The following is a 14,452-nucleotide window of genomic DNA, read 5'->3' on the forward strand; positions in this document are numbered from 1 at the left end:
CTGAGTAAGAACAAGACATGGAACACCCAGGGGAGGGGCAGGAATGCTTCTAGAGGGAAGGGCACAGGTACTGGAAACTGGCAGGTCTAAGGTCACACCCAGAGATAGCTGATGTAGGGAGCAGCAGGTAGGGGTGTGCCACCTGGCAGGCCAGGCTCAGGTCTGGAAGGGCTGGGGAGGAGGCGAGGCAAGCCCAGAGTGTGGATTTTAGGAAACCAGGCCCAGAATTCAGGAGAATTGTCAAGGACTTGTGTCTGGCAACAAATGGAGTCTGGGCAAAAAAATGGTGTGCAGGCAAGAGACCAAGGATATCAAGAGTGGAGCCTGACACTAACCAGGGTTGCATAAAGCAGAGGCTGTTTTCAGACTTCCTGTCCAAGACAGAACTAGGTTTAAGTGTTTAGGTTGGTCTGGATCCACAGGGGAAGGCAAGCAGGCCAGTGGACGGGAGGGGAGAACCCAGGAGGTGGAGGGTAAGGAAGTCTCCAACAATTTTTGTAGAGCTGTTTCCCAGCCTGACATTCTGCAGGACACTCTTTCATGTATTGCTTCTGAATGTGTCAAGATGGAAGGGTCTGTGCTCAATAAACATGGAAAATACTGGCTCAACTGAAGTTAAACAGGTTCCTTTCTTACAGGAGTTCTTGGCACCTTTAATTTGCAAATATGCAACACGAATTTCCAGGTGAGAACTGTTGAAAGCAGAGTTTTCCAAACTTTTTTGACCGTTCCTCTCCAACCATTTTTCTTTTTTCGTTTTTTGCCTTGGCAGACATGTTAACATCTCCTGGAACACAGTTTGGAAAACTCAGTCCAAATCTCCCTCATTTGGGCCAACAGCCACACCTGTAACACTTTCTGCTTCCCACACTAGGGCCCTGGCCTTTTCCCTCTTCATGAGTGTGCTGGAAGAAGCAGTGGTTAGAGTTAGAAACCTGAACAAGACAGCATTGTGATAAGCCCACCCTTTCATCTCTGATTTGGCATGTTTCCAGTCTTTTTAAAGCATGCTTATCACAGTCTAATATATTTTAAGGGGGTGTTTGTTGTCTTGTACACTGCGGTTGACAGCCTATTCCAACCGATGTGCCAAACTATACTGAAATTCAGAATGAAAGATCCACAAAGCCTGGGATCCCAGCCTTTCTCTGCCCCCCTTACTCACATAAGTGCTTAAGAACCAGGGACAAAGTGGAGTAGGTGTGGCCACACCCTGTTGTCCCTTTGGATTAGTCATTGTCCTACGTATAATCACAGCTATCTGGGCTGGACCTGGCAACGCTCTCTGATTTCTGTCTGGAATCCACTCCCTCCTTGTTTCTCCCGCTCTGGCCTCAGCCCCTCTGTGTGGGGAAGTCCTTAATGGTCACTGGTTCTCAAACTTGGACGTGCATCAGAATTACCCAGAGGGCTTTTAAAAATACAAATTGCTGGGTCCCACCTCCACAATTTTTTTTGTGTGTGTGTGAGGAAGATTGGCCTTGAGCTAACATGTGACAAATAGAAATGGCAAGCAACAGGATATATTGGAGTATATGAGGAAGCCATTTGGTGTAAACGTAATTCGGCCTGACCTTGTTTTTCCAAAAGGGCCTGACCGTGGCTGTTCAGCATGCGTTGTATATCTGCTTTCGACATTCCCTATGGCAAGAACAAAGGTCCTTGAGATAAAGGTGCAATTCCCTCCCCTTCCCAATGTTGGCATTCCCTTAAGGATTAAGCATCTTTCCTTAGGCTAGGAACTGATTGCTGTGCTGTGCCTACAGGGCAATCTTGTGACTATGGTGGGAGGGACATTTCAATGACATGTAAAGCACCCTCTTTGGGGGTATATAACCACTCTGTATACCTCACTTCTTTGGTGCCCTTTTTTCCTTCGGGAAGAAAGGCCCTGGGCCATGGTCCTCACATTTTAGCTCAGAATAAACTCACCCAAATTTTCATTTATGGATTGGTTATGGATTATTTTCGTTGACACATGGGTGCCCATCTTCCTCTATTTTGTATATGGGATGCCACAACAGCATGGCTTGATGAGTGGTATGTAGGTCCACATCTGGGATCTGAACCTGCAAACCCTGGGCCGCCGAAGCGAAGCACATGAACTTAACCACTATACCACCGGGCTGGCCCCCAGAATTTCTCATTGAATAGGTCTGGGGTGGAACGTGAGAGTTTGCATTTCTGTTAAGTTCCTATGCGATGCTGATGCTGTTGGTCAGAGGACCATGTTTGAGAACTACTGGTCTGTAGTTCCCAAACTCGTCAAAATCAAAATCAGCTGGGAAGCTTGGCTAAATGGAGATTCCTGGGGCTCACCTCAGCCCCACTGAATCAGAATTGCCAGGGGTCAATGTCTTGTCTGCCTGTCCCTGGCCTGGCCTCTGATAGCCTATTTCCCTCTCTCCCATGCTAGGTAGGGATACTGGGATGCTGGCCCCTCTTGCAGCAAACTTCCACAATTGCCCTTTGCTATAGAAACTCATCACCTCTAACATGGCTGGGAAAGTTGAAAAGGACTTCCATTTGCTATTGGATTAGTTTTAAGAAGGTTCCTATCTGGGTATATTCTTTTTTTTCTCTCTAGTGGAATTAAAACTATCATTTGCTTAGCACTTATAGTTTGTCAAATGTTGATCTACAAGAATAATCCTAGGAAGTAAGTATCGTTAAGCCCATTTTACATGTGAAAAGACTCTGGCTCAGAATGTTTAAGACACTAGCTAATGACTCCAAGTCCCATAATTTTCCCATTATCTAGTGCTGGAAAGAGAGCTCTAGGTGAGTGAGAACACTCAGATTTGGAGGGTAAGCTCGTCTCCTCTCTACCTGGGGGTAGGTGTGCAGGCAGAACTGATGGCTTTATCTGATGTTGGGCACCACTGTGGTGAGCCCATGGGCATCAGGCTGCACCTGAGATCAGGTAATTTACATACAAAGACGTCTTGATGGGGGTCTTAAAACGTCACGTCAGGGCTGGCCCCATGGCTGAGTGGTTACATTCGCGCACTCCAGTGCAGGCAGCCCAGTGTTTCGCTGGTTCGAATTCTGGGCATGGACATGGCACTGCTCATCGAGCCACACTGAGGCAGCGTCCCACATGCCACAACTGGAAGGAGCCACAGCTGGGAATATACAACTATGTGCTGAGGGTCTTTGGGGAGGAAAAAAAAAAATAAAATCTTTAAGAAAAAAAAAGTCACATCTTCAGAATTGAGACTAACAATGTGTGCAAGGTGGGCATAATTAGACATGCTGGACAACTGAACTGAACATACAGTTTTTAGTTGCACTTGCCACGTAAAACTTTGTTGGATGAATATCTTTGTTTTAAAAGTGAAGAAACTGGACTCAATAAGATTAGATAAGTTAACCAGGGTTATGGGGTTAGCAAATGGCAGAACTAGAATTTGAAGTCTATTGGACTTTAAAACCTGTGCTCTTGAAGTTAAAAAGATAAGCGTTGGTTAGGACGTGGAAGAACTGGGAAGCTCATACACTGCTGATGGGCATGCAAAATAGTACAACTACTTTGAAAAGCAGCCTGGCAGTTTCTCCTAAAGTTAAATGTGCCCCTATAAGATCCAGCAATCTCATTCCTAAGTATTTACCCAATAGAAAAGAAATATACACCTATACAAAGACGTGTACACAGTGTTGATGGCAGTTTTGTTTACAATAGTTCCAAATGGGAAACTAGCAAAATGTCCAACAACAGGTGAATGGGATAAATAAATGTGGTATATCCATACAATGGAATACTACGCAACAATGAAAAAGAACCATGAAAAATCACAAAATGGATGAATTTCAAAACACTAAAAAGGCCAGACATCAGGGTGCATACTCAATGATTCCATTTATATGAAATTCCAAAAGAGCTAAAACAAAACTATTTAGTGGTCCATGTACAAGGGTATAAAACAGGTTCCATTTTTTAATCTCTATTTTACAGCTGGATAAATGAGGCTCAAAGGCTAAATAGCTTGTCCAGGATTCCGCAGTCAGTAAGCTATCCTTCTCTTCTAGATCTTGGGCCACCCTGCTTGACCTCACTCGATTTGCTGGCTCCCTCTTCTCTTTGGGAGTGTTGGCTTGCTTTGCCCAGCACTTAAGCCTGGGCTTATTGCTTCCCTTTGCAAGTAACTCAATACCCTGGAAGGTGGGCCTCTCTGGGACTGTTCTGCCCCTGTTTTACATCTTTAATCTCATGTTATTTTCTTTCTTTTCCTACCTCTACGGTTCTCTCTCCCATCTCCTAGTGCTCCTGCTTGCTCTCCTCAAATCCCCTCTCCCTTGCTTCCTCCTATTTTCACTGTGTCTACACCCACATCTCACTGCTTGGGTGCGAGCTTTCTGCCAGCTTGTCATTCACAAACATTTTCTTTGGTAAAGAAACTTATCTGCCCCTCCTGAGTTTGACTGATTTAGGATGGCATGATGCCCAGTTAAACTTGAATTTCAGATAAGTAATGCATAAGTTTTTTTTAGTATAAGTATGTCCTGAATATAGCTTAGGACATACTTATACTAAAACAGTATTTATTTATCTGAAATTCAAATTTAACTGAGTGTCCTATATGTTATCTGGCAGCTCTAGCCCCTCCTGATATAGCCTCATTTTGTTAAGGAAGGACAGGGTTTTGACTAAATCATTAAGACTGTCTCTCAGGAAAGGGAAACAAGATGGCCCTTCTGGGTCTCTCCACCACTCATGCTCATCTTGTTTAAGCCTCCATCTCAAAGTGTCTCCTCATGGCCCCCTTTGCTCTCTGCCCTGTCCTTCATGAGCTCTGGACACCTTGCCTGTCTGTCTTACCCACTCACTGTTGTCTTTGTCATGTTGCTTGATCCAGCCTCTCCAGCCTTGCCCTCAGTATCTCTTCTGAACTCCAGCTTGCCTTTGATCTGGGTACATACCTTGCCCAGTCTGGCCATGCCCAGGACTCTACACTCCAGGATCAAAGTCACAGTACATTCAAGACATCAGTGCATTCCAGACCTCAGCTGGGGTCACAGCAGAAACACTAACTTGGACCCTTCACTCTTCCATCCTCTCTACCCATTACGTGTGAGTTACACGAGTAGATTCAAAATCATTGCCAGGGTTGAAACTGGGCAGCTCTCTGATCCACGAGGCTGTTTTCAAGTGGTTGCTGAATAAAAGGATTTACAAATATATTCTCAATTGACAAAGGGTAAAAAGTGGCTACATTTAGTTTGTCAATAAAATTCTGATGATTATTCCAGGAAAGAAACAAAGGAAATCTTATGTTAAGCTACCTGGTGAAATATTTTGCAATTCTTTCTATTCCCTTTGAGATTTTGCAGGTACAAAACATACACAAACCACATGGTCTATGGAAAACTAAATGAGATGCTGTCTATGGGATCAGTTGGTTCATTTATGGTTACAGCATCTTATTTTTCTTTCTGATTTATTGAGATATAACTGACAAAATTGTAAAATATTTAAAGTATATAATGTGATGATTTGATACACAGATACACTGTGAAAAGATTTCCCCCATTGAATTAATTAACATCCATCACCTCACATATTTACCTTTTTTTTTCCTCTTTTGGTGAGAACATTTAAGTTCTACTCTCAGCAAATTTCAATGATAAGATAGTCATCAGGTCATACATTACATCCTCAGACCTTATTTATCTTACAGGTAAAAGTTTGTACCCGTTTACCAACTTCTCGCTATTTCCCCCACCCCCAGGCCCTGGCAACCACATTTCTACTCTGTTTCTATGAGTTCAACCTTTAAAAAAATTTTTTCTTTAGATTTTACATATGAGTGATACCATGCAGTATTTGTCTTTGGCTTATTTCACTTAGCATAATGCCCTCCAGGTGCATCCATGTTGTTGTTTTAAGGCTGAATGATATTCCATTGTGTATATACACCACATTTGCTTGACTCATTCATCCATCGACGGATGCTTCCATTGTTTCCACACCTTGGCTACTATGACTAATGCTGTAATAAATATGGGAGTACAGATATCTCTTTGAGATAATGGTTTCATTTCCTTTGGATATATGTCCAGAAGTGGGATTGCTGGATCATATGATAGTTCTATTTTTAATTTCTTGAGGAGCCTCCATGCTATTTTGCATAGTGGCTGTACCAGTTTGCATTCCCACCAGCAGCACACAAGGGTTCCCTTTTCTCCACATCCTCTCCAGAATTTATCTCTTGTCTTTTTTGAGAATAGCTATCCCAACAGGTGTGAGGTGGTATCTCATTGTGGTTTTGATTTGCATTTCCCTGATGATTAGTGATGTTGAGCACCTCTTCATGTCCCATTGGTCATTTGTCTGTTGTTGGAAAAATGTCTATTCAGGTCCTTTGCCAGTTTTTTAATTGGGTTATTTGGTTTTGTGCTGAATTGTATGAGTTCCTTGTATATTTTGGATATGAACCTCTTATCAGATATGTGGTTTACAAATACTGTCTCCCATTTTGTAGGTTGCTTTTTCATTTTGTTAATGGTTTCCTTTATGTGCAAAAGCTTTTTAGTTTGATGTAGTCCCACTTGTTTATTTTTGCTTTTGGTGCCAAATCCAAAAAACCATTGCCAAGACCAGCGTCAAGGAGCTTACCCCCATGTTTTCTTTTAGGAGTTTTACGGTTTCAGGTCTTATGTTCAAGTCTTTAAATCGTTTTGAGTTAATTTTTGCGTATAGTGTAAGATAGGGGTCCAGTTTCATTCTTTTGCTTGTGGCAGTCCGATTTTCCCAAGACTATTCATTGAAGAGACTATCCTTTCCCCATTGTATATTCTTGACTCCATTGTAAATTAATTGACCATATATGCATGGGTTTATTTCTGTGCTCTCTATTCTGTTCCATTGATCTATAGGTCTGTTTTTATGTCAATACCACACTGTTTTGATTACTAGCTTTGTAATACAGTTTGAAATTAGGAAGTGTGATGCCCCCAGCTTTGTTCTTCTTTCTCAAGATTGCTTTTGCTATTTGAGGTCTTTTATGGTTCCTTACAAATTTTAGAATCATTTTTTCTATTTCTGTGGAAAATGCTGTTGAAATCTTGATAGGGAATTTATTGAATCTGTACATTGCTTTGGATAGTATTCACATTTTAACAGTATTAATTCTTCTAATCCATGAGCACAGAGAGTATCCTTCCACTTATTTGCGTCTTCAATTTTTTTCATTAATCTTATGTTTTCAGTGCACTGAGATCTTTTCTCTCCTTGGTTAAATTTATTCCTGAATATTTTATTCTTTTTGATGGTATTGTGAATGGGATTGTTTTCCTAATTTCTCTTTCTGGTAGATCATTGTTGTTGTATAGAAACACAATTGATTTTCATATATTGATTTTGTATCCTGCAACTTTACTGAATTTGTTTATCAGTTCTAACAGTTTTTTGGTGGAGTCTTTAGGATTTTTTATATATAAAATCATATCACCTGTGAATAAACAATTTTGCTTCTTCCTTTCCAATTTGGATGCCTTTTATTACTTTTTTTTCTTGCCTAATTGCTCTGGCCAGAACTTTTAGTATTAGGTTGAATGGAAATGGTGAGAGTGGGCATCCTTGTCTTGTTCCTGATCTTCGAGGAAAAGATTTCAGCTTTTTACAGTTGAATATGATGTTAGCTGTGAGCTTGTCCCATATGGCTTTTACTGTGTTGAGGTAAATCCTTTTATACCCAGTTTGTTGAGAGTTTTTATCATGAAAGAATGTTGAATTTTGCCAAACGCTTTTCTGCATCTATTGAGAGAATTATACGAAATTTGCCCTTTCATTTTGTTAATGTGGTGTATCATATTGATTTGCAGTTGTTGAAGGATTTTGCATCCCACTTGATCATGGTGTATGATCCCTTAAATGTATTGTCGAATTCAGTTTGCTGGTATTTTGTGGAGGATTTTCGCATATGTGTTCATTGGAGATATTGACCTGTAATTTTCTTTTCTTGTAGTGTCCTTGTCTGGCTTTGGTATCAGGATAATGCTGACCTTGAAAAAATGAGTTTGGAAGTATTCCTTCCTCTTCGACTTTTTGGAAGAGTTTAAAAAGGATTGGTATTAGTTCTTCTTTAAATGGTTGGTAGAATTCACTAGTGAAGCAATTGGGTCCTGGACATTTATTTGTTGGGAGCTTTTTGATTACTGATTCCATCTCCTTACTAGTAATTGGTCTGTCCAGATTTTTTCATGATTCAGTCTTGATAGGTTGTATGTTTCTATGAATTTGTCGGTTTCTTCTAGGTTGTCAAGTTTGTTGGCATACTCTTGTTCATAATAGTCTCTTCTGTGGTGTGGCTACAACATTTTAGAGGAGACAAAGCATTGATTGATTTTGAGCATTGGTCCAGAGGTAAAAGTGGGATCAGTCGATCAATCAGTACATCAATATAGCACCACTGCCTTGTGAGAACATCAGTAAAAAAAAAAAAACTGTCCTCTCAGAAATATAGTGAAGACACGCAAAGCAATGAGCAAACAATACAGTATCATATGTAGTGCAATTAAGCTGTTCATGTGCAGTCACGGTGATAAGCAAATTCAGAGGCTGGAAAGGGAGCAGAGGTCCTGGCTGGGAGAAGCGGAGGAGGAGTAAAGGAGAAGGCGTTCCCTGAAATTCCATCTTGATGACTGAAAAAGTGTTGAGTTCCAGGGAACAGAAGATGTGCCCTCCTCCTGTCTTCCAAAGGCCCTTCCCCAATCTGGGAGGTGCTTAGGAGGAAGCCAGGGTAGGGGACTGCTTTGCCATTGTCCCTAGCTTGGGCTCTCACTGGAAGGTTTCTTGGTAGGGCCTGGGGAAGGGCAAGGTAGCACATCTCTCTGAGGTGGCTGCCCTTCCAGCCCAGGGTGAAGCAGTTTCCAGGGGACCCTGCTTTTCAGTTCCTCGGCACAAGTAACACAGAAAGCAAGGCAGGCCAAACTACATTTAGAGGTCAACAAAGGAACAAACTCAGACTTTACTAAACGTGATTTCAGTGCAAGATCACCAGAGGCAGCTGTGCGGCCTCCCAGGCCTCCACTGTAGATGCCACAACACATCACACCATTCACTCAGCCTGTGGGTGAAGTGTGTGATTTAGGATAGAGCCGGGAAATAAGAGACACTGTGGTGTAGTGGAAAGAACATGAATTTGCGTGTGTGTGTGTGTGTGTGTGTGTGTGTTTTAAATCTACTTTATTGAGGAATAACATGATGCACTCATTTTCAATGTATAATCTAATGATATTTGACAAACTTAACCCCACCATAATCAAGATATAAAACAGTCCCATCGCCCAAAAGTTGCCTCCCTCATGCCCTTTTGCACTCCATACCCCCAGCGCAGGAAACCCACTCATCTGCTTTTTGTCACTATAGATCTGCTTTGTCTTTTCTAGAATTTCATATAAATGGAGTCACAGAGGACCTGCTCTTTGATATTTGGCTTCTTTAATGTTTTTGAGATCCATCCGTGTTGGTGAGCATCAGTAGTTCATCCTGTTTCATTGCTGAGTAGTATTCCATTGTGTGGATACACTATAATAGTTGATCCCATTCACCTGTTGGTGGACAGTTGGGTAGGTCCCAGTGTTGGACTATTATGAACAAAACTGCTATCAACATTTTTGTACAAGTCTTTGTGTAGATGTATGGTTCATTTCTTTTGGGCAATTACAGGAGTGTATTGTTGGGTCATATGGTAAGGGTACATTTAACTTTAGGAAAAACTGTCAAACTGCTTTCCCGGGTGGCTGTGCTATTTTTTTGTATGCCCATCAGCAGTGTCTGGGGTTTCCAATTCTTCCATATCCTTGGCAACATTTTTTGTCATTAGTCTTTTTAATTTGAAGAGCACAGGTTTTGAAGTCAGACGTTTCAAATTCTAGTTCTGCCACTTGATATCCCCTAACTTTGGATAAGTCATCTGATCTTAGAGTCCAGCTTCCAGTCTCATTTAAAAAATGAGAATAATATCTTCTTGAAGTGGTTGTGAGGATCAAAATATTAAAAGGTAAAGCATCTGGCTTTGACCACATGATTTATGCAAAACTTGGGATCCAGGCAAAGGAGAGGGAAAGAAGTTTGGGAGAGGGGAGTTAATTAACACGTGCCTCAATTTTTAACGTGTGCCTGAATCATTTGGCGTGGGGATGAGGCAGTGGGGTGATAATACTGGAAAAAAATTTAGCTGGAGACTTAGTTGAAATGCAAATTGCTGTCTGTGTGCATCCCTGGTAATTCTGACTTGGAAGATGTGGAGTGGGGCCCAGTAAGACGCACTTTTCGCAGGTTCTCCAGGTGATTCTGACGTCAGTGGAACTTGGAATGTATTTGTGCATATTCTCAAGAATGCTGTAGAAGGTATCTAATCACGCCATGCCTCTACTTAAAAAAAAATCCTTCCCTACTAAGTATAAGATACCATCAAATGCATCCTGGACTAAGTCCAACTCCTTAGCATGGCTTCCAAGTTTCTTCACAATTTCCCAGACTCAGATACTAAGGAGGCTAATACTAGGAGACATTGTTTCTCACCAAGGAAATTAAAAAAAAAAACTCCCATTCTCTTAAGAAAACATGGCACACATTAATGTGACACATGCACATCCTACGTCTTTAATAGAAACCAGTTTCGCATCCTGTTCCTTCTGATCAGTTCTGGATATCTCCACATTCCCCAAACATTTCACCATTTATCCCATGATGCTGTGTTGTGACAGATGCCATGACCTCCGCCCGCATTGCTCTGTCTCCCTCCCGTTGGAATTCCACCCTGCTTTCTAAGCTCACTCAAAGGTCCCATCACCTCTAGTGTGAAGTCTTCCCGAGCATCTCCTCGTTAGGTCTCAGGTGGGTCCTCGTATGCCCCTGTATCATAGCATTCACTACGTTCATTTATGTATCTGTTTCTCTATCTAGCTCAGTAGTTCTCACTGTTCATGTCCGCTAACCAGGACAAATAACAGAACTCCCCACCCCGCATGGGACACTCCGTGGTCATGCCCCATTCAGCAGGAGTCCAGAGACCAGGTTTAACATTGGACCATTCTCTCACTTAGGAAAGCACCTCCGGTGGCAGGAGTGTTAGAATGATGGATTGTAGTGATAACTGTGGTACTTTCATAATTGCTGCCTGGGACACAACACAGTTGAGGACCCATCCCCAAAGTAATGTATATAGGATGATCCATTAAAATGTCAGAAGAAAGTATTAAAATTTCTGCGTATATGCATTTTTAACCCAAAAATAAGGAAGCCATTAGCATTCCTAATATCTTATTTGTGGATTGACCCTGGCACTCTCACTCAAGTGTCACATGTCACATACTGTACAGGTGGTTTCCCAAGGATGGCAGGGTGGACCTGGCAGAGAGAGGCTGAAAGTGGCCCTTTGCTCAATCCTTCACTTTCAGTGAATGTGCTGTGATGACTGTCCTCCCAGGTCACAGAGTTAGCAAGGAACAGAACCAGAATTGAAATCTGACACCAAATTGTCAGACAAGTTAAAGCAACAAGAATAGCAGAGCTGACAGCCTTCTGACAGTAAGGGCTTTTCATAGCCACGTCATGTAATAAAAGCAATGATGCTCTAATCAGAGCTGACAAGAAGAGAAAACATTGAATTTATCAAGAAGTCGATATTGAACATGGATTTATACGCACCACTCCCTAGTGCTAATAAACCCTCCATAAGTGCATATGGTGCATTCAGATATGCGCTAGTGAAAGGAAGTCATATGGATTAGCAAGATGTTTAAAAACTAAGCATTCAGTACATGTCCACAAACCACTACACTTTTAAAATCAATGTTTGAAATCATGGGGCTCTGAATCCAACACCTCACAAAATTCACTAAACTTAATGATAGATAGTTAGAGGTATTTTTTTTCTCTTTTTTTTAGTTCTTTTACCAGCAGAGGCAAAGAGCCACATGCCATGATGGCTAAAATAAAACAAAGGAAGCCACACAGCACAAAAAAAATAGGTACTTGTTTGTGTACACTGTTGGAAGATGCAGAGAAAACATTGCCAAGTGTTATAACAAATTATGAAGCATTGGGAAATCTGGATAAAATATAGAGTAAAAAACACATCTTAGCCTATGTCATTTCTTGGATTGTTTCAATGATGAAATATACACACAGTTGCCATGTGTGTACCATTAAAAAAAGAAAAATGTACCAGTGCAGATTTATTTTCAACAGAAAATTACTTCTTTAATAAAAACAATGCTTTGAAAAATCGTGGAAGTGTGCTCACTAACAGAGTTACTGCTCTAACTGGAATTAGATTTCTTGCTAAGGATACAAATATCTGAAATTCTTTCATGCTATCACTTATTGGCAAGCTATTGTGGCAAAGCCAGGCATGCACAAAATGAGACAGGATATCATCAATGTGGCAACTGTAACAAAAACAAGACTTTTAAGTATAATACAATCCTCACAACATTTTTGTAATAAGATGGGGAGTCACCATGAAAGTGTTGTAAGAGCCATCAAGATTGAAGAAGAACTATGCATTTTTTAAACCAATAGACATCTGTTTCAAACTTGCTGACCTTTTCTATGATGACAATTGGCTGTCAGTATGTCACCTAGCAAATATTTTAGAAAAAAAAATAAACTCACTTCATGGAAAAGGAGAGGAAGCAATTGGTTTTTGAAGGTAACTTGTGGCGTGTGGTGTGCAAAGGAGCTTTTTAAAAACAAAGGGGATGGGAGTTGATTTTGAAAGCTGATGTTTGGACGTGTTACTACCGTTACGTGATTCTGCAGCTGATAATGATGAGCTTCATCTATAGAAACTCTCATATCTCTGTACATTTTTTTAAAAACTAGAAGGCAAACTTTTAAAACCTGTTTTTAAAATTTGAAGAGTATCAGTGGGGTTTGAACCCATTTGTGAAAAATGGGACACTTTCCATTTAGTTTGCTAAAGATGAAAAAGATTGCTATTAACGAGAAGAGTATTTAATGAGTGCTATTTAAACAAGAATATTTGCATAATTGAATGAGAATCATGATTGAGTCAGCACAGCCAACAAGGTACTTCTTCCATTTGGAGCTCGTGCATCCTTGTGAGGAATCTTTTTTCAGCTGTGAGAATCTTTGAAAGCAAGTTTAGAAATAAAATTAACCTAAAATGAGACCTTTAAATAGTTGTATCACAAAGCTTTAAATCAAGATTTTTAAAAGTAGTGAAACATAATCAAAATTCTCTCCTCCCTCCAAATATTACTACAGTCATGCGACGCCTAAGGATGTTTCAGTCAAAGCCGAACCTCATAGACAAGGGCAGTCCCATGAGATTAGTACCTTATGGCCCAGGCGTGTAGCAGGCTCTACCATCCAGGTTTGTGTACATGCACTCTATGACGTTCGCACAATGAGGAAATCGCTGCATTTCTCAAAATGTAACCCTGCCATTAAGTGATGCATGGCTGTATTTTAGCAAGAGCATAATGTTTATTTCATCATCCTGTTCTTTAAAAATTTTCTTTTCTTGAATGTTTTACAATTTATATAATACAGTAATGTATGTAATTTATAAATATTTCTGTATTGGGGTGCACTTCTAACATTTTTTGCAGGTACACAATCAAAAAATTGTGACAATCGCTACAGCAGTCTGTAAAACCCTTGGAGGCGACCTGTGTCTTCCTCATCGATGTTTGCTCATGGCCAGCCCAGGACATGTGAAATGAGGCTCTGTTCCGTAGGCTGCCCGGCTGATAGACTGAATAAATGAAGATACCTATTGGTAAAAGTGTTTCTGTCATAGGAAGAGCATAAATATCAACTCAGGGAAAAAAAGACAACAAATAATTGCTTGGCAGAGCGACAAAAGCAATCGAATAGAGTATGAAAACTGAGGAGGCTCCTATCAATAACACTAATAGTATCTAAATTTACGGAGCGTTTGCTCTGTGTCAGGCATCACTTTGTGCTTTACACCCAGGCTTTCCCCGAATTCTCACAGCCACCGTATGAGATAAAGTGCCAGCCCCGGGGTTGGTTTCACAGTCACCTGTGCTGCCTTCTAGAAGGAGGGCTGCCCTGGGGACCAGTCAGGAAACTGCGGCATTTCTTTGTCTCCCCAGGGCATCCCGGACCCAAAGAGATCCAGATCCTGGGCCCTGCTGTGTGAAATGAGTTACAAAAATAGAAGAGAAAGGTCGAAATTGAGCCTCCGTGTAAAATCACATTATCATTGATCTGGTGGTCACAGGAGATATGCTGTAAGCTATTTTTCCAGCAAGTGGAAAAAACCAAGCTGCCCTGTGGCCTCCCTTTGCGCAGGGCATCTCATGCCTGGGGCACCTTCCTCTCTAGGGGGTTGGCATCCCTTGGCCTCCTACTTTCCTCTCCCCACAGACGGGAACAGGGGTGTGGTGTGCTTGTCCCTCTGGTTTTGAGAGCACAGAGCACTAAATGGTCTGGGCAGGGCCAGCTCTG

Source organism: Equus caballus, chromosome 15, assembly GCF_041296265.1.
Source record: "Equus caballus isolate H_3958 breed thoroughbred chromosome 15, TB-T2T, whole genome shotgun sequence".
In the NCBI taxonomy this organism is placed as follows: Eukaryota; Metazoa; Chordata; class Mammalia; order Perissodactyla; family Equidae; genus Equus; species Equus caballus.